The 19,996-nt window shown below is 36.8% G+C and overlaps 1 long non-coding RNA gene and 2 pseudogenes across 1 annotated transcript; 2 read left to right on the top strand and 1 right to left on the bottom strand.

The window, feature by feature from the left end:
• The first annotated feature begins 1,376 nt into the window (after nucleotides 1–1,376).
• On the top strand, nucleotides 1,377–9,968 carry LOC122357514 (annotated as a pseudogene).
• Nucleotides 9,969–10,483: 515 nt separating this feature from the next.
• On the top strand, nucleotides 10,484–12,049 carry LOC122357200. The gene is made up of 3 exons (XR_006252438.1): nucleotides 10,484–10,518; nucleotides 11,017–11,102; nucleotides 11,879–12,049. It is a non-coding gene; the product is annotated as an uncharacterized LOC122357200 (long non-coding RNA).
• Nucleotides 12,050–14,255: 2,206 nt separating this feature from the next.
• LOC122357513 lies at nucleotides 14,256–17,952 on the bottom strand (annotated as a pseudogene).
• Nucleotides 17,953–19,996: the final 2,044 nt, after the last annotated feature.

Raw genomic sequence — 19,996 nt, 5'->3', positions numbered from 1 at the left:
CTTCCAGAATTGGCCAATAACGACAACTTGTCTGTTACCCAATGCAAAGTCTCATTCTTTGACGTGAATTTCATCATTTCTTAATAAGCCTTTTTTATTTGCATACTCAGACTGAATGAGTTGAGTACAGAACTGAGTATAGTACTTTTTTTTATTACTATTTTTTTTTTTTTTCAGAATAACTAATGGGGTTTAGAACAGCTGAGACAACCAATTTAGTTCCTGCAGTACTGATTAAAGTTTTCAAGATAACTCACACCGAATGAGTAAGTATGACAGACCTCTGAATCACCATTAGGTCGCTGTATACTGCATATGTGGGTCAAAACAATTATACAATTAGATGCTTATTCTTTATAAAACTGCTTGATTTGTCAATAAATTTTATGATAAAGTGGATTTTGTGTGTCTGCGCCATTGTGTGTTTGTTTACTTTATTTGAATTATCACTGTAGTAAGTGGGCCTACTGTAAATCTGTAAATTAAAGAGTAGGCTACCTAGAGGATGCCTTGCGATTTCTTTTTATTATTAAATATGAGAAATACGTTCTAATATTGACTATATTCTGCCTACCCACACATGTAAACTACAGTCACATAGGCTGTGTTTGTATTGTATCCTGTTACGAACCACTAAAAAAATGATTTGTTTTGGTGGTGTTTGATTATGAACGTTTCATAAACATAAGAAGAACCAGTGCAGTAAAACAATAACGGCAAATGAAAAGCAGGCAAATCGTTTAAACGAATCATTTAAAGTTAATCATATGTGAAGCCGAGCCATGTTTTCAAAAATAGTTTATATGAGCTCAGTCACAGATATAGTGCAGACACTAAATCATTATATTACTAATTTACGAACGTGTGACAACGAACGAACGAACAATGACTGTTTCTTGAAAGAATTGTTCATTTGAGTCGGATCTTTATCGTGAATCGGTTGAACCGGTTCACAATAATTCAGAACAGTTATTTTACGAATTGTACTGAACCGATTCCAGCGGATCGTGATGAGAATTGATTCGTAAAGATCCATGAAACGATGAGCGAGTCGGACTGTCCGGATTTTTCTCATATGATATATGTTAAAAGACTGGGAATAAATTTGTTAAATAACCTGCTTTGGGCGCATTTTAATAAAGCGTGCGCAAACATCTGGCTTTTATTAGGCCTGTTGTTAAATTAAATTATTTTTGTGTTCTAAATGAACGATTGAAGATCTAGAAAAAACGTAATACATGACAAAATCTTTATTCGGACGTTTCGTATCGTGTAATAATAAGGGACCACATGATGGCGCAATTACGTTCTGACGTGAAAGAATTACTGAAATGAGTTCTCTCAAACGAACCGTTTGAATGAACTGATTCGCGGAAATGAGTCGGACTTCCCATCACTAGAGTGAACGCGGCTCTGTTTACATCTGCGGAATTTCCCAGCTCGCGTCGCGAACCACTTCCGCAAACCTTCGGCCGATCAAAGACGAGTCTCCGTCAAGGTACAGAAAGAGCTCCTCTTTTGATTAAAAGCAAAAACTAGGGATAAAATACAGGTATGTATAAATGTTATCGCGCGGCCGCTGCGTTTTATCATCTGCTGTGACATTATCGAGCGTATTTAGGTGCTGTTTGTGGTTTTAGGGAGAGCTAGCGTGAAAGCTTTTGTCTGCTAGCGTGGTAAACACATCACCTGTTGTTAGCCGGATGCTAAGCTAATAGCATCATATATTTGTTTTGAAAGTGAGTCATTTATTTAGAATACAAAATACGTTGGCTTTGACCTTGTGTGGGTAGGGGGTTTCGGCTCATTCTTAATATATGCTCAAGGTTTCCATACTGTTTCTGTTTGAGGTCGTATTGTTAAGCGAAGACATTCGAGAGCTGTTGATTAAGAGCTCGGAGGGGATTAGAAATAAACATGATCCTCTAGATAAGGTTTCTCCGGCTAAGATCAGCTATCAGCGCGAGGTCGACTATTTAAACGGGTCTTGTCATGGAAAGGAAAGTGAAAGGGTTTACTTTTAGATTTGCTTTGGTTTACAGTTGCTGTAAAGGTAGGTAGCTGTATTTGGTGTTTTTTAGAGACGTTGTTTTTGAAGAAATTGTCTTACTAGGGTACGAGATGTCGCCTGGTGTCACATGATTATTCCTTTGTTTGGCTGCTGGTTTGACCTGTCACTTAGTGGAAATGTCTCTGGTCGTGGTTTTATGGAAGTGAAGATTTATGCTGGTCTCGGTTGACTGATTTATTAAAGCCGATGGGAAAATCATAAACGGTTTTAGAATATCTTAATGACTGCTGTGACACATTTCGTTATGATATCAAAGATGTGCATTCAAATCATCGTGTCTTGAAATAGGCGAAGAGAAATCCCAAGATGCCATTATTCAAATGCCTCTCTTTGAATTGCAAATCGATAATTTTTTACGCTTCCACGCTGTCAGTTCATGTTACAGTGCTAGTCTGAGAGTTTTGTTTAACCTGTCTGTCCAGTGCACGCATTATGAATGACCACCTGATTTCTTTGTTTTAGCACAGGGAAACATGTTTGGTAAGTGACGGGGTGACTGATGGAGGAAAAGGCCCATATCGCATCTATGACTCTCGTGGGAGCGATTGCCAGGTGAAAGACGAGGCCAGCAGCCTCAGCTACAGACAGCTGCTAGAGGAAAACGTCGCTTTGAGAGAGAGAATGAAAGGTCTGAAGAGTTTAGGTGAGGGTCCCTAAACTGCCACCTATTTTATTTTTTATGCCTTTTGTGAATCGAGAACCTTATTGATCTGGCTGGTTTGGTTAATACAAACCACCTGGGAAGATTTTATATCACCTATGTATTTTCAATTTCACCATCTGTCTGTGTCTAAGTTGAGGTTACATGCAGTTAAATGCCTTACGTGTTGCTCATTCTGGGTATCTGAGTCATCGAACTCATGTATTATTAGTTCACTGGCATCTTGTGTTGCTAATTTGGACTGAGAGGTTAATAGTTGGATCAAAAATGAAGCTATTCTGGATTTTCAGCTTTTTGCAGCTGTTGCTGTTTTTTGACATACAATTGTGGCAGGGCAGCTTCTTTTTGTCATGCTTATGTCATGTAGCTCATTGTTTGTCTTTCTGGTGACTGGTAGGAGACCTGTTAGAGGAATCTCAGACAGAAGCAGCCAAGCTTCGGAAGAGGGTGGAGGAGCTGGTGAGGGATAACGAAGTGCTGAAGTCGCCCACAACCAGCTTTGCCTCCAGTCTGTGCATGGGCGCCCTATTCAGACAGATACACAAGGTACAGTTATATCATTTATTCTGATGGAGTGAGGTCCGAAACAGGTTTGACACCAGAGGGACCTGTTCTTATCCAGATATCTTGTGATTGCGGCTTTCTCTAGGACATGGAAAACATCACGCTCATCCTACAACAGAAAGACAAGAATCTGGGATTGTTTAACTGGAAATACTTTACAACCAGAGGCAACTGTAAGCACTTCTATTGACACTTTTGGAAACATGCTATAAATACGATACCATTGTAACTCTTAAGTCAGCGATGTAATGTAACTTCAGTTGTATGAATTGCTGTCAATTTGAATCCAATCTGAAGTCAAAATAGTTAATAGTGTAAAATGACACATTATAACTTGTTGGATTACAGTATGCTTTTGTGAAAATCTCATGCTAGGATTATAACAGTTTTGTGAATTACTGGTTAATTTGTCCTGAAAAGTGAAATATCCTTTATGACTTAACATTGTCTGTGGATATCACAATGCACATGTTGTGATATATCCCCAATTCCCATCAAAGCTGTGTTCAACGTGAACATACTGTTTCAGTAACATGCGGTATGAATCGAATGTGAATGGAAATTTAGTTTTACGTGTCGCTTCCACCTTTGTGAAGGGTAAATTTCTATGATTTGATATTCGATGTGACGGTCAGAACAAGTGTTGCAATGCTGTGATTTCTTGTGTTTACAGGAAAGTTCATCTGAGTTTGAGGTGGTGAATATGGAAGAGAAGACCGCCTCGAAAACCCAGACCGTGAGTTTTAGGATGTTAGGAAATCCTGGGCAGCTGCAGTCGCCAGCACGTGTGTTAACCTAATGTGTATTTTGCTGGATTGTTGCCCGCTTCAAACATTCCGTATTCTGTCATATCGTATGCGACGCATGTAAGTCATGTGTGACACATTCCAGGCACAGTAATTGCTCAGCTGTTTTCTGCTGCCCTTCCTTATCAAGGATTTGTTCATCATAATGAATCAAAGTGTCTGTGTGAAGCTGTTCCTTGGGTGACTCAGAGGGAAACTCCAGGATTTTGTTAGTATGCAGATAGACCCAAAAACTCATGTGTATCAGTGTATGGAATACCTCTTTGGTTAGTTTTACAAAAACTCTTTGTTGACAAATTGGCAAAACTGGAAATGCTTATATAGAGGTGTTTAAGGGTTTTTTCACTTTCAGTTTATGGTTTCGCAGTGCTTTTCTGTGTGTTTTGGGAAGATGTTGAAGTCTAGATATTGACAGTAAAGGTGACACGTAATCCTTATGGGAAGGCTGCTGCTTGAGTAAATTCTCCTTCAGAATCTAGGCTGGAGTGATACACCTGCCACAGGAGAATATGGAGCTGGCAAGTCAACTACGGCGACTGGAGAGTTCTTTTAGTGTATTTGCCGAAGAGTCCAATCCCAACCAGCTACTGGCTCACCTGGGTCGTATGGCTGTGGAATTCCACCACTTATCATCAAAGGTCCAGAAGAACGAACAGAGAACATCTCTCCTGCAGGTGAGATGTTTAGGCCACTATATTGACTTTTAAGTTGTGTTATGTAAATTAATCAAGGTTATTTGCTTTTAATTTAATTTTCGCTTTGAATTTAATTCGCCTTACCTGTAGACACTCTGTGAACAGCTAAGACAGGAAAACAACGAGCTTAGGAAAAAATGGAGGAGGACCTTCAGTACCGTGAATCACGATTTGGAACAGCTGAGGTAATTTAATTCAAATTTACATCAGTTAAAAAAAAAAAAACTCATCATTTTATTTACACATGGAACAACATAAAGCAAAAAGGCTGCTGTGAGTGTGAGTAAACTGACAATATCATAAGGGGCCCCAGTATTTCCTGCTGTGCTGGAACTGAGGGGTCTTTCCATCAGATGCTTGTTCTCTGATTGTGTCAAATAGAGAATCCTGCAGTTTTCCAGTTTTGATTTTGGTTCTGTTTACTCTGCACAGGCAGGAGAATTTGAAATTGAAGGAGCAGGTCAGCGGAGGAGCCTAGGAGCACCTATTGAGCAACCAAGCCTGAAGGAGGAGCCAGTAAAAGAAGAGACGGCCAAAACTAAGGTGGAAATGACCATGACTCAGCAGGTGTGCCTTTTTTTTTTTTCCATGAACCTCTTAATCTTAGGTGACATCACCATAGAATTCCTGGTGCTGCTCTAAATTTGTGTTGGGTTTTTTGTCTTCACTTCCTTCAGAGCAGTGATGTTGCGGTGTAGTTGCTTTTTTGTTAGCTCTTTCAGTGGAGTTCTTAGAAAAGGAAAAAAAGAACCAATGTGCAAATTGCTCCCCAGTTTCTAAATTGAGAGGCTTCTTATTGAGTCACTTTTGCCACTTTAGATTAGTTTTGGGAATACCACTTTGGCTCTGAATACTGCTCTTCCTCAAAGGTCTTTCTGTTTAAGTTCCTCATTCGTGGGCTTTTTTTCATGGTATGACTAAATATTGACGAACAATAAATATGGTCATTGTGTTACACTCTGACTCAACCTAAAGACTGTACTGTAGTATGATGGGAAAATTCTGTTGTACTTTGCTTGGTCATGAACTAATGTTTTGATTTGATATATTTTATGGCATTTTAACGGAAAGACCATACATACTGAGTTTCAGTTCTGCTGAAAAGATATAGGATGGATGCAGGTTTGGTAATGATTTATTTGTCACTTTTTTTTACTGGGCAGAGCAAAGGATTATATTGTAGTGTCTTTTGGTTTAATGTTTTAAAAGTTTTACAAACAAATTCCAATATATTAAATATAAAAAATGAAATGAATACATTAATTCGAAGTAATTATTTTTGATTTTCACTTGTCATCATTTCTGTCATTGTCATTTATGTATCAGAGTTTGTGTAAGCTTCAAATGTTTATTTTGTTTAAAAATGTTAACATATCAGTTTTGGTTTGTAATGAAATACTGGTAGTTGGCTGCATAATTATAGTATAGTATACAGTTTTTAATTATTCTCATTCATTTTTATTATTATTATTATTATAGTCTGGTAAAGCTGTGGAAAAACACCATCTAAGACTTGGTGATCCGGAGGTGTATGAGAAAAAGATCAAGATTCTGGAGAAACAGAGGAAAGATGTAAGAACTTTCTGGAGGTCCCCTGCTTTCTTTATGCTTGCTTTATTGCTGACATAGTTTCCTGTTTGACTCTGTCGTGTCAACTCTGCCTTTGGTCTTGTTCAGGTACTGGAGGTGAACAAACAGTGGGACATTCAGTGGAATTCAATGAAGGCACAGTTTGAGCAGAAGGTACATGATAGCATAAACTAGAAGTATTTTATATTATATATATATATATATATATATATATATGTATATATGTGTGTATATATATATATATATATATGTATGTATGTATGTATGTATGTATAGTTGTTCTAGTTGGTTTTGTAACGTTTGTGGCTCACCTAATTGATAGTTTAAAAAAAAAAAAACGCATTAAGAAACATGAATCACTTTACTAAGAAACAACTATTGCTTAATTAGTCCGACCAGCAGGTGTGTGAATAGTGGGAGATTAAACCAAATGAATCATCACATGAGATTCCTGTGTAACGTGAAGGCTGCTGACAGGCCCTGTTACTGCATTTGTGTGGCGGTGGAAATGCTGTTGGGGCAAAGGAATGGAAAGCAATTCTGTGTGTGTCACAGTGTTGCACATCAGACCACAAGCCCTCCTGTCACACCTCTGGCAGAATTTCTCACCTCGCCCGTACCCACTGTCTTCCTGTTGTGGCTCGCCATAGGGGCTGGCCAAGGTTGCAAAGCCGCTTGATCTCACGGCCCAGAGATAGTGACGCCTGTTGCATCTCTGCATCTGCTCGGTCTGAAAAGAGAGAGAGAGGGGATAGAAAAAGCATTTCTCTACACGCATCCTCTGTCGTCATGGGGGTTTGTGTTAAACTTAGAACAGTGGAACAAAAACAACTCTATTTTGTTATTCTTATTGCTGTGTTTTCATTTTTTGTGGTTTATTATTTTTTAATCATTCTTTCTATCATAAAATAGATTACATGAGTATAAAACAGATTACGTCCCTCTTTATCAAGCTTCTGGTAAAGCCACACTCTGGAATGCAGATTAAAGTAAACTGCAACATACAACGTTTTTGCCCATTCAGGGCAGCTCATTAACTAATGGTCTTGAGATTTTGTGTTTGTGTGGCCTATTAACTGATGAATCTAACACACTGTCAGATGAGCCTTAATCAGTTTGACTTTTTACCTCTTATAGATCACAGACTTAAGGCAGCTGCTCGCTGACTCCCAAAAGGCTGTGCTTGAACTTGAAGCAGAGCGTGAACAGAGACAGAGAGATTATGACAAAAACTCCTCCTCGCTAAGTCTAAGATCGACAATGTGCAGGTACACCCTGGTCTAAGTCTTTATAATTTTTAGGTGAAAAGAAATTCAGATTTTAAAAAGTTCACTCATTTCATTACATACATGCGTGCACACACACACACACACACACACACATATATAATATATTAGTCTTTTATTGTGGTTTTTATGCTGTTCATTAAGAAGATCATTGATAAGCCTTTCTTCATTTCATTTTTGTTAAATAATTATTTTTGTTAAATTAATTATTAATAATTATTTATTTACTTTATGGAACATTTGACTAGTATTAACACCCTGTGGAGCTCGATAAAGGCTTCAAGTAGTCATTCAGTGCTTTCAGTTTTCTGTTGGGAAGCACCAGTCATTCCCTCTAGCTGACCATATGACATTCTTAGTATACAGCAATAATTTCCCTTTAGTCCCGGAGGGGACAGTCAAGAATTCCACAGATAAACTGCCTTATAATTTAGTTTAGTGTCAGATATTGTAATTTAAATTGTTGTTGATTTTTGCCATGAATATAGCCATTGATGTTGATATGATATTAAATCGTAAAAAAATTATGAAGTGTCATTGTGTCATGTGACGACTGGTTTCATTTTCACATCCTCGGCCTACTTTATCTTTACATCTGAATGCTCTCATGGTTTTTAGTATATTTATGAGTTATGGACAGCATTACAGAGGTTTTGTCAGCATTACTCGCCCCCACAGCAGACCACAAATGTTCCATAGTTACTTGAACCACACATCAGAACATTGTGTCCGATGCTAGTATTTTGTACTTGTAGTTATTAAAAATTAATCTGCATGATATCGAAAAAAATGTTGACCACAGGTTTTTTTATATTATATGCTTTAAAGGTCACGATAGTTTCATGTGGGCAGACTGGTATGTGTCAGGTGCTCTGACAGGTGTTTGCTTGTGATAATGAGCTGTTTTTCCTAAGCACATACCATGCATATTACAATACAGGAAATTAACTCACACTTTTTTAAACCTGATTAAGCAAATAAAAAACTGATGTAGATGTTTAATTTCAGTCCTACTACAAAAGTGGTATTTATAGTAAGACGTTTAAAAGACTGTCCCTCATTTCAGTAGTGTCGATAATAAGTATCCTTAACATTAACAGTACAAAATTTTAAATGTATGACCAAGTGACTGTGTTTTGCTCCAGTGGCTAACCAGTGTATTTCTTATGTTGTCATAGGGTGAGAAGGAGTGCCTCACCTCAGAAACATGTGAGTTGAAACAAAAGGTGCGTATCTGCAGGACCAATTGCTGCCACTTACTAAACAGAGAGAATACCAGGAGAAAGAGATCCAACGGCTCAATAGGTCAGTGAAGCACACAGACTTGCTAATGCACATATACTTCCTAGTTATTTTAGTGACAACTTTCATTGTCGCTTTCATTGTTCTTTAGATTAGACGACCACTAATTTAAAGCCTTTGTAAAAGAAATGCATGTTGTTATTTGTTATGTGCACTACTGTTCAAATCATTTGGGGTCAATAAGATTCATTTATACATCAGTTCTGATTGTATTGTCTTTTTGCAGGCATTAGAAGAAGCTTTGAACCTCCACTCTCCCTCTCTCCACCCAGCCAGGCATGAACCTGGGAGAAGGTGTGGCCAACCTAAGACAGCAGGGAGCTGCACACGCAGATAGCTGTGTTGAAGGAGCAGGTACAAACACTTGAAGACTTGAAGATGTATCTTGTTGTCAAATGTTATAAACAACAATTTTCTAGCTTTTCTAGCTAGTGGGGACCAGAGCACTTTGGTACTAGTCAACATGTTGTGTGCAGTAACATTCACACATTTTTGTGTCTCAGCTCAAGTGTCCAGTTACTTTAGAGTCAAAGTATACTCTAACATGGCACAGTGCCCTGGTCTAGCTCAGATATGAGCTAAAATAGTAAAATGATCTCCTCGGGATGCTTGAGTTTTCTCATTGTGTCAGATTTTGCCAGAGGTTCTTTAGGAGTTTAAGTTTTACTCATTAAAAACTCTACATGAATTGATTTTTCAGACATTTTACTCATTTATCAAACACTTTGTAAGAAATGAGTGTTAAGGTTCCAGGAGTCATACAGACTGAGGTTTGATAGCTTCCTTCAGCCTCACAGTCCACTGAAATGCACCAATGGCTGCAGAGAGATCTTGTAGATTTGCATCCTCATCACATGCAATGTGTTTACAGGTGAAAATCTTTGAAGAGGATTTCCGAAGGAGAGGAGCGACAGAGAGAGGATGAATGAAGAGAAAGAAGACCTGAGGCGGCAAGTGGAAAGGCTGCAGGGTCAACTTACCAATCTGACTTAATCAGGTCGGTAGCTACGAGACCATTACCTCTAACCAGTGAAATGACTCCAGTTGAAACGACCAGTTTGTTAATAATGAGACGTGAAAGAATTTTGTGCAAGTCTTGAATTCAGTATCTCTGTTTCTCAGCTTCATCAGGCACAGAATGAGTGTCAGAGAGAGCGAAATGGAGAGGTGTAAACTAGAGAGACAGCAGATGCAACATAAGCAGGTAAATGTGCTTACATTTGCACCACCTCTGTGGTAGAAGCTCCACTAATGTTGTTAATACAGATCACGGTCAACAAATGTTGTAGAATACTTAAAATGACAAGACAACTGGATCTTATTTAGATTTTTTTTTTTTTTTTCAATGTTTTGAGGGGCAACAGGAAAGGAGGACGCCTGATCCCACTTCTGGCTCGGCCAATGGTTCGATGAGCCCTCCATACTGTGGCCTGTTGTACAGGTGGGCCATCAAGGTCTGGAGGTGTGGCCCATACACTTCCCGCCCCAGGATGCCTAACATCAGCATATAGCACCCTGCAGGGATTTCCAGCCTGTCAACCCCGTAAGTATGCGATGGCAAGAGAAGTACAATTTCAGGGTTCTTGACGGCACAGCAGATGCACCCAAAATGAAATTGAAACAGCTTTGAAATATTTCTAATAAATATAGCTTTAAGCTTTTTAAATTATTCAAGTTAACACTTAGTACAACAGAATAAAATAATGAATTTACCGATACTGAAGTGCCAGGTTCACCTCATATCTGGTGATATTACTGTAACCAGTTGTTGGTTTTTTTGTTTTTATTTTACAGGAGGTTAGTTTGATAGTGAAATTTTTTTTTGCTGATTTTTTCTGCTTTTACATCCTGGAACAGACACAAGAGTATCAGCACTTTTAAGTGGTTAACCACATGCGGTGTAAAAAGACATGTAGCGGGTTATTATGATTTGTTCAAACAGGGTTTTACAAAAGGTACAGTGTGCAGAAGTGGACAGAGATTGAAAGTACTGTTTTCTATATAATGATTTCTTCTTTCGTGTGTGTGTGTGTGTGTTCAGGGTTTTCCCTGGCAGTCATCCTTCCCACAACCACGTGGTTCCAGAGGACAAGCAGACACAGCGCAGACCCCCTCCAGAAACTGCAGGTATTTATTACATTCATCCTGGCGTGTCCTTTATGGTCTCCTGCATCCTTCCTGCGTCACCAGGATTCATTTTGTTTTGCCACGCAATGTCAGTCTGACCTAGTGATATTTTAAGCATTCTGTTTAAATCAGTCAGCTTCCACTGAGGCAGTTCAAATGATGACGACAATGAGAACCATGACCGATGAAACATGAAATGACAATAGTTTTAAATTTCACAATGATTGTACAAGGCTTATGATGTTTAGTTTCATTTTGGCTCTGTTTATCTGTATCATCTTCAGGCATACAAATTGATGCAATTTGTTTTCCATTGTTCATAATTTATCAATGTAAATTATTCAAAAGATGAAAATCTTTTCACTGACGTAATCTTTCATCAAAGCATGCAGTCATTTCACCTCTGACACATCACCTCTTCGAATTAAGTGAGAAGGCTGCTTTCCGTAGTTTTATTTACACACTGCCAAGATTTTGTTACTGGTATCATAACTCAACTTTTGTCAGTATTTTCAAATCCAGATGCATAAACTCAAATCACGTCCTTTTATTGCTTCTTGCTTGAATATTCTTTGTTTACTCAGCAATATGATCTATTTCATGTTGTGTTTCAACAGCAATATCATGACCTGGGTCAAAAAATGTTTTAAATATAATTAATTTCTTTTACGACAAAGACTTCATTTTCTGCATCTACTACTCAAGGCTTCATTGTCGTTGTGATCCTTCACAAATCATTGTAATAGTATTTTTCTGTGCTTTTTTGTTGTTGTCAGAAATGGGAGCAGCTGGATTTGGGAAAAGGGAGCGTCAGAACATAGACCCCGGAAAGCACTAACCACATACTCTCTCTCCTGGAATGGCTCCCGGCTAGTAGCATGATGCAGTTTATTTTCAGTTGGCATGGTGTGAACTGTTGTTTTTTTTGTTTTGTTTGGTTTTTTTTTGTACATATATATCTACCACTGATGAAAATGTTGTTTATATACTTAAGTTTTATAATCCTGTTTGTGAAACACTGTTCTGGCAAATTAAGAATATATACATTTATTATTTTACCTTTTTATGATTGTTAAAAGTTTAAATTATCTGCTTTATATAATTCTATGCAGGAATTGAAGTCAGTTATTTAATGGGTATCGTGATTGAACGTTATTTTTATAACAATCTACCTATAGAGTTAAACCTCCAGCGCTTTAATTTAACGATAGCTGCCTGAAAACATTAGGTTTTAATGTTCTGGTACTGATCGAGACCGACAAATACGCTTTGTATGTGCAATTAGAGAAACAGAAAGCAACTCTATAGGTGAATTGTCTTGAAAATGGCTACAGTAGAATGTGACTGAACTGACTGATGATTCCTTCACTGGCCGTGGTTCAGATGCTGGGAGAGGTCACAAACTGTTGAACGTCTGTGTGTGTCACCACAAGGTGGCATTACTCTGACTTGTCATCTGCCCCACTGTTTATTGAAGCCATATATGACAACTGTTAACCTTTTCGTGTATTAGATTACGTTCTGGGGATTACTTTAGTAAAAGCTTCAATGGCTTGTCGATCCTTCCCTGATACTCATGATTGTAATTCAAATAATAATCTATTGAGGAGGGCTTTCATCTGGGCTGGTATGAAGTGTCAATGGTAGTTTTGCTTGATATTTTCGAGATTCAGTGTTCAAAAACATTATTCCCTATGTGCATATGTGGAAGTGATAAGTTATTTATATCTATTGTTTTGACAGCTGAGTGTGATTTATTGTCTTAAGTGATGTTGTCTTTAGTGTATTGTTTGTGTCTCCCTTTTACATGTAGCTACTGAAGACTGTAGGCACAAACACAGGAAGTGGGCCAGAATAAATAAGTTAATGCATCACATTAGTGCAGCCCGCTTTCATTGGTCTCGCTTTTGATTTAGGCTGAAAGTGAGGAGGAAGTAACTAAATCACCAAATGGCTAATTACAATGGAGTCCAGCGTTGCACTTAAAAACATTGTAATATGTTTGGAACAGGGTAACAATCATATCCTTTTCTTTTTCTTCTTTTTTTTTTTTTTTTTTTTTACGGTCATCTGCCACGAAGAAGGCTGTTTTTTCCACATGCGCAATGTCTCCAATCTTACCGACCAATGCTTTTAACCAAATTACACAAAGGTTTGTATGTTCTCACAAAATATTCCCAATGGCGAGCAAGTCATGTGCTTTCTCAAATGGTGTGATTAATGTCATGTAAATGTACAACAAAAAAATAGGCAGACATTTATTTTATGAGTATGTGGTTGAATTTAATGAACAGAACAAGTCAAGATTAGTGTTTTCAAGTTGAAATGTCTTTGAGCTGGATTGCACTCTGAGATGTGTGCTTATTTACTCAAGCTTCCATCAATTATTGGTTGGCAGTTTTGTTTTTTGGAATGACTCTTTTCTCCAGTGGGTGGAAGCAGATCCTCATGTGAAACTTTTTGTAATTGATTAGTATAATAAATATATTCTAACTGTCTAAACCTCCAAATGTTATTGTGTGAGAGTTAAACTACAAGTTGCATCACCGTATGATATCCCCTGACACGCAATAACCAGAAGAAAAACATTTAGTGTCTTGTATTTACGTCTTCATTTACTGAACATCCACAGAGGCGTGCAGTTCAAAGGATTGTTTAGGAGATGAAACATGATCGAAAAGCAACAGCGGAGCAGCCTGAATGCACTAAAGAGCTGTCCCGCTGGCCCTCGAGCTCAGGTCAGGCACCACAGTGTGTCTGTTTTCAAGCCTTCCCATCATATACATGCCAGTCTCCAAAACGCCCCTGACAGACTCTGGAAGAAGCAACTTCACCTCTCACACTGTTCACGTTCTTGTAACAATAATCTAAGGTTTACATTTTTAAACTGCAACACGTAATCTTGTTTTTACAGGGTTTCTGCAGGTCTTAAAAGTTTTGCATCTGTCTCCACGCAATTAAGGCTTTAAACTAGAACTTGAGATAATCATATTCCTCACTATTTTTCTTTTCCAATACAAATATCTAAACAGCTTTAAGTCAAGATATATTTCTAACAAGTATCTGCAATTTTTTTTTTGAAAACTTGAGTTGAGCCAATCAGTATATTTTTGCTTTTCTATACAAATCATCTTTAGATTATTTGAACTGGATAACAAGAAATACTCAGCCAGCACATTCAATCACTTTAACTCCATTTATTCCTCATATTCTCTTTTTAAATTTTTTTAAATTTCCTTTATAAAACCTGCAGAAACCGTTTTTCCAATTTTAACACGCATTATTCGTAGAGAGAGATGAATGTACAATTAAAACCCACTGTTTTTTAAGTTAATCAGCCTTTTGAACAAGCTGATGGAAGTATTTCAAGATGTCTGCCCTAACTTCAGATACGTTCACTCTGGAAACCACCTCATTATAGGTCTGCCTGGTCTGACCAATCAGAAACTTCTCAAAGTTCCACTTGATGTCGTTGATTTTCAGAGGTCTCCCAAAACAATCTGTTGATAAGGTTACCGAAGCTGTCTCCCACAGGAGGGCAGGCATTCTGGAGAAGAAACGCAGTTTCATTGGCATTGATGATTCCATCAACAACCTTTAATGTTCATTCATCAATGTTACATCATACTTGACAAAAGATCTCAGATACAGAAAAGCAATTCCCCAAAATATTTAGTGTTATTGCAAAATATAAGAAATGGAATTAATATAGAATTGAACATGAAAGTAGAAACAACGAAGTATTATTTTCTTGTATAATGTACTCAAACAACCTGTATTTTAGTTTTTTTTACAACTTCAAAATATAAACATAAGTGCACTTTCTAAGCTTCTAAGATAAAGTTGTTTCCCCACATTTTTTATTGTTTTTTTTAATTTAAACATTATTCATGAAAAAGGCTTTCTTGCATATAGGTGTTGCAAAAAGTTATTTAAAAATGCTTTATTAAGCAACGCACTCAACCTTTAAAAATGTGAAAGAGCGTTGCTCGTTGACTCCATTCACATCCACCTTCTCAAATATCTGGAAATTTGGAACAAATCCATTGCCTGGACGGACATACCTGTGAAGATCTATGGAAAATCTGTTTCATCAATGGTCTGTCTATAAGGAAAACAAATAGAGACTTTAGAGAGTCATGGCCAGAAAGTGGCTTCAGATATCACTCAAGAAAAGAGGCTTTAGGTTCAAGATATATGATATGTGCAGTAATTTAAAGGGGATGATGGATGTGAAAGACAAGCTAATTGCACACTGTCTGATGCTCAGGTAGTTTTGGCTCATGAGTGATAGCCAGTAACCTCAAGGTTAAAGAAACCTTCAGTCTTTTCCTCTTTAAAGACTGTGTCTTCTGATTAAAAATGGTTGAGTCATTTACCTTTTTGAACAGGATATCTTTTGTACTGCAATGCTTTTCTATATCTCTTAATATTTAAAGCTAAAATATTTTTAGTTTTAAGTTTTAGTAATTTGTTATGTTTATATATATATATATATATATATATATATATATATATATATATATATATATATATATATATATATATATATATATATATATATATATATATATGATTAATGACATCCAAAATAAATGTTTTTCTTTACATAATATATTTGTGTATACTTGTGTATATTTATTATGTATTTATAAATACAACTACATGCATGTATACATTTAAGAAATATAAGTTGTGTTTATATACTAAATTTATTTATATGTAATATCAAATATAAGAAAATAAATATATAAATGCATTGACATTTAATTACTTTCAAAATATATACTGTATGTGTGCGTATTATATACATAATAAATAAACAGTACAAACTATGTAAAGAAAAACTTTTAATCGTGTTTAATCATTTGACAAGCGTAAATATATTTGTAATTTTAATGATTAAAGTTTAGTATAAAAATGTTTTCATTTAAGTACATCTTATTAACAAAAGCAATAGTAAGCAATAACACTGGTTTCATTAGCACAATTAAAAATCTAACAGGTACTCACTTTAATGCAGAAAGAATTTTCATTATTTTCCCCGGGCTCTGCATCCCAAACTGGTTGCATGGAAACCCGAGGATAGTGAATCCAACATCTCTGAACTCCTGCTGCAGTGCATTCAGTTCTAAGCACATGAAACTCATAGTCAATGCTGTTATCATGAACAGGTTTCAGATTTGCTCTTCAAGCTTAGTTGTCATGAAGCTACACAATATATATTTGCACATATTAGTTTGCAAACACAAGTAATGTTAGTATATACTAATATTTGTATTAAGTGAAATAATGTTGCAACATTTTACCCACATACTGGAAGGTGAGTCCTCAGTAGGTAATACGTTGACACAATGAGCACATGCCTTCCAGCATAATGGGGAGAATGGGATGTACTGGGTTCCATTTAGGATTTTTACACCATAGTTGTGTATAGTGTCGCTCCACAGCTGGGATACAGACCTGGAGACAGACCAAAGAAGGCTAGCTGTACAATTACAAAGCAAAGAAACATGAAAAATACCATTCAAAAGTTTTGGTTGGTAAAACGTAGATCAAATGTTTGTACAACATTACAGAATACTTTCATTACTTTCAAATGATTTGTTCTTTAGAACTTTCTATTCCTCAAAGTACCCTGAAAAAATTAAGCTATTATAACTGTTAGTGTTGCATTTTTTCCAAAAACGTTTCTTCTGCAAATGATAGAAAATAGTTATTTTAAATTGTAATAACATTTCACACTATTACCATTATTTTTCATGAAATAAGCAGCCTTTGTGAGGAAGAGACTTTTTTTGCAACATTTTTAAACATTTTTAAAAAAGCTCCCAAACGTTTGAATGGTAGTAAACATGAAATAAAATGATTATTTAAACATTGCAGTGACCTTTGTATTCTCACTCAGAATTGTGAAACCCCATGCACGCTCTTTATCAATGAACAAGCACATTTTCAAAACAACTGCAAAGCGACTAACATGCGATTTTAGAAAAACAACAAAACTCTAATTTCATATAATGCTGTTTCGCTTATCGCATGACAGTTCTGTTTTCTCAATAGAAATGTTTTAGGGTTATATAACCTTGAAGCTGTAGTAGTGAGATAATATGCACGACCAGATAAAGTAAATATTTACCTTAACTTGACTTTTGCTGTTTGGTATTTGAAGTTCTTTAAAAATGGTCACAAAGCATACTTTTTATTTTACTATGCATAACCCTGGACTTCAGAAACGAACACAAATTTGTATTTTTTTCCTCCATTTATTTAATTATTTCAGTTACTGTGGTAACCCACTGCACCTGCTACTGCATACAAGATCAAATCACACTGCTTTATGGGCTATAACCTCAACATCCTTACTGCACTGCGTTAAAAACATGCTTTATTATAAGAGATATTTTGACATTTCATATCAGTTCTGTTCCTGCATTTACTTTTAAGCCTCAATGTAACTGTTGCTTTGAAAACAAGCAATGTCTTTAAATAAATGAAAATGTGCATTGTATTTTTCCATTCCCTCGTTCCATATTGCCGTATAAGTTTTTGTCCAAATGAGCAATCCAGTGTTACCAAAATGGCATATTTCAAAGACCAACAACTGTATAATAAGTATATATAATAACATCTTACCTGGGTATCGGATAGTCCGCTAATCTTTGTGTAGAAGACCCGCTAAGAGCAGCACAGAGATCCAGGGATTCTTTTCAGTTGCCCATGAGGGTGACGCGTGGCCCCTGCAGGGGTGTCTGTGTGTCGTCTGAATGAAGCGTGGCTGAGCTGGAGATGAAAACACTGGAGGAGAGTGACGCAGAAGTAGCCAATAATATCCAGCCTCATCCCACATATTGACATACGTCAACTGTTTATTACAGCTCTAACCCAAGATTTTCTAGTTTGCAATGAATGCGTTTGTTATTGCTTAAAAGAATTATTATTAGCTAATGTGATGCTGAAAACCCAGCAATCTGTTTTGGCTTGATAGCGGTGAAACAGTTGCGTTATTTTTGTCACTAGTCTTTCAACATCTCATTTGCAATACTGATATCAATGCTGAGAAGTCCTCCTTTCACACATGCATACAAACAATTTGAGTGAGGGAAGAGCTGTAAATCATGCACCTTCTAATCTTTATCTTGAATATTTTAATGTTTGTTCAATGTATTACTTGATGAATCTCAGTAATTGTTTGCAAAGTTCCTAGGAATTCTGAGTTATTTTTTTTTTCAAAAGTTTATTAAATGAGAGTTTATTAAATGTATGTGCAACCTTTTTAATGAACACAATGACATTGTATAGAGAAGAAACCTAAAAATATTTCTCACCTGACTCACCTCAACTCTCGGTATAAAGACCTCAAAATGGTATAAAGACCTCCGACTAAAGTCCCAGTTTATTTTACATTCCTGTATGTTTTAGTTTATTTTACTGCTAGCTCACGTGACACCTGCACTAATTGTTTTATATTCTATACAGCAGCAGGCAAAGCTACGGATCATCTCATGTTAGTCTTTACCAAGAGTCTCAAAGGTTAAGCATAAGTACAGCTGAGAGGCAGATTTTATGTATTTAAATTACAGAAAGCTAAATTATCTTGCAGCATTTATTGGTCTTTTACTATTTAGCCTATATATATATATATATATATATATATATATATATATATATATATATATATATATATATATATATATCTATCTATAATAAACTAAGATATGATGGTGCAAATTATACATACGGTGTGTGTTTGCTAAACAAATTACTTGGTTGGTTTGTGGATATTTTGCACATCACTGACTCCTCGACTTTATATTATGTATAAGAAGGTTAACGAATAAAACATAGCTCAAACACATTATGACTTGACTGAGAGGAAATGGACACATGGACATACAAATTACAAATGGACATTGACTGTGTAAAAATTAACGCTATTCGTGAGGAGTACAAAGAGAAGCTACAGGTACAGTGAGACGTCTGCATGTTCTCGTATGAACGGGAGGGGACGACACGGACACAAGAAAGCGGAGAGAAGGCGGTCGTTATGGTGACGCATGGTCGTTACGTAGGCAGCAGGAACTCAGTCAGAAATGGCGACGTTGTTGCAGCCAGAGAAAGTACTTTATCTCGTCCGAGGCGAGAAAAAAGGCTCGAGTCCCGCTCTCTCAGCTGTATTTTTGCCGATATTGCAGTGAGCTGCGATCTCTGAATGCGTGTCACATGAAGTAAGTAATGCGGGAGTGAGAGATCTAGTTGACACAATGGATGTTAGCCATGCTAAGCGCGAGCTAACAGGCTAGCGATGACAGCGTTGTTCCCGCTTACATCAGTCTAAAAATTGGAACGAATTCAGGTTCTGTGATTGGCCAGTTTATCGTTCTGTCTCAAATTGTACCACAATAGAGCCATCCAATTGGCTGTGACGGACCGGTCAGTTAACTGCTGCACCGCCCACTTTTTTGGGATGTGACAAGCTAAAAGCTAGTAGAAGAATTCTAAAATGAAATGAAATGAGTGTTAGTTCGTTCGCATTATGCATAGGTACATCACACAAAGAGATGAGGTACTAAATCCAACGTGTTGATGCCACAGTAACCCTTCTTATTATTTTGAAGGCATGTACTACCACCCTGTACAGAGAAAACCGAGCTATTTTTATTGTTTATTTATTTTACTACAGCATTGTGTGAGTTTTTTCTCTTCAGACGATTGTGAATTTCCATTTAGCCTTTCTGTACATTTCGATTAATGTCATGCAATTTCCCTTGAGCTAGTCATGGTTTGCAGCATATTTTGTTGATGTTATTGCACCTGTGTAAGTCCCGATTCCCATTTTCTGTCCCAGCTGTCTGGAGAATATGCCGTCAGCTGAGGCCAAGCTGAAGAAGAAT

This window comes from Puntigrus tetrazona, chromosome 14 (assembly GCF_018831695.1).
Source record: "Puntigrus tetrazona isolate hp1 chromosome 14, ASM1883169v1, whole genome shotgun sequence".
NCBI classification, from domain to species: Eukaryota; Metazoa; Chordata; class Actinopteri; order Cypriniformes; family Cyprinidae; genus Puntigrus; species Puntigrus tetrazona.
The sequence above is the reverse complement of the archived record's forward strand: the minus strand, read 5'-3'. Positions and strand labels throughout refer to the sequence as shown.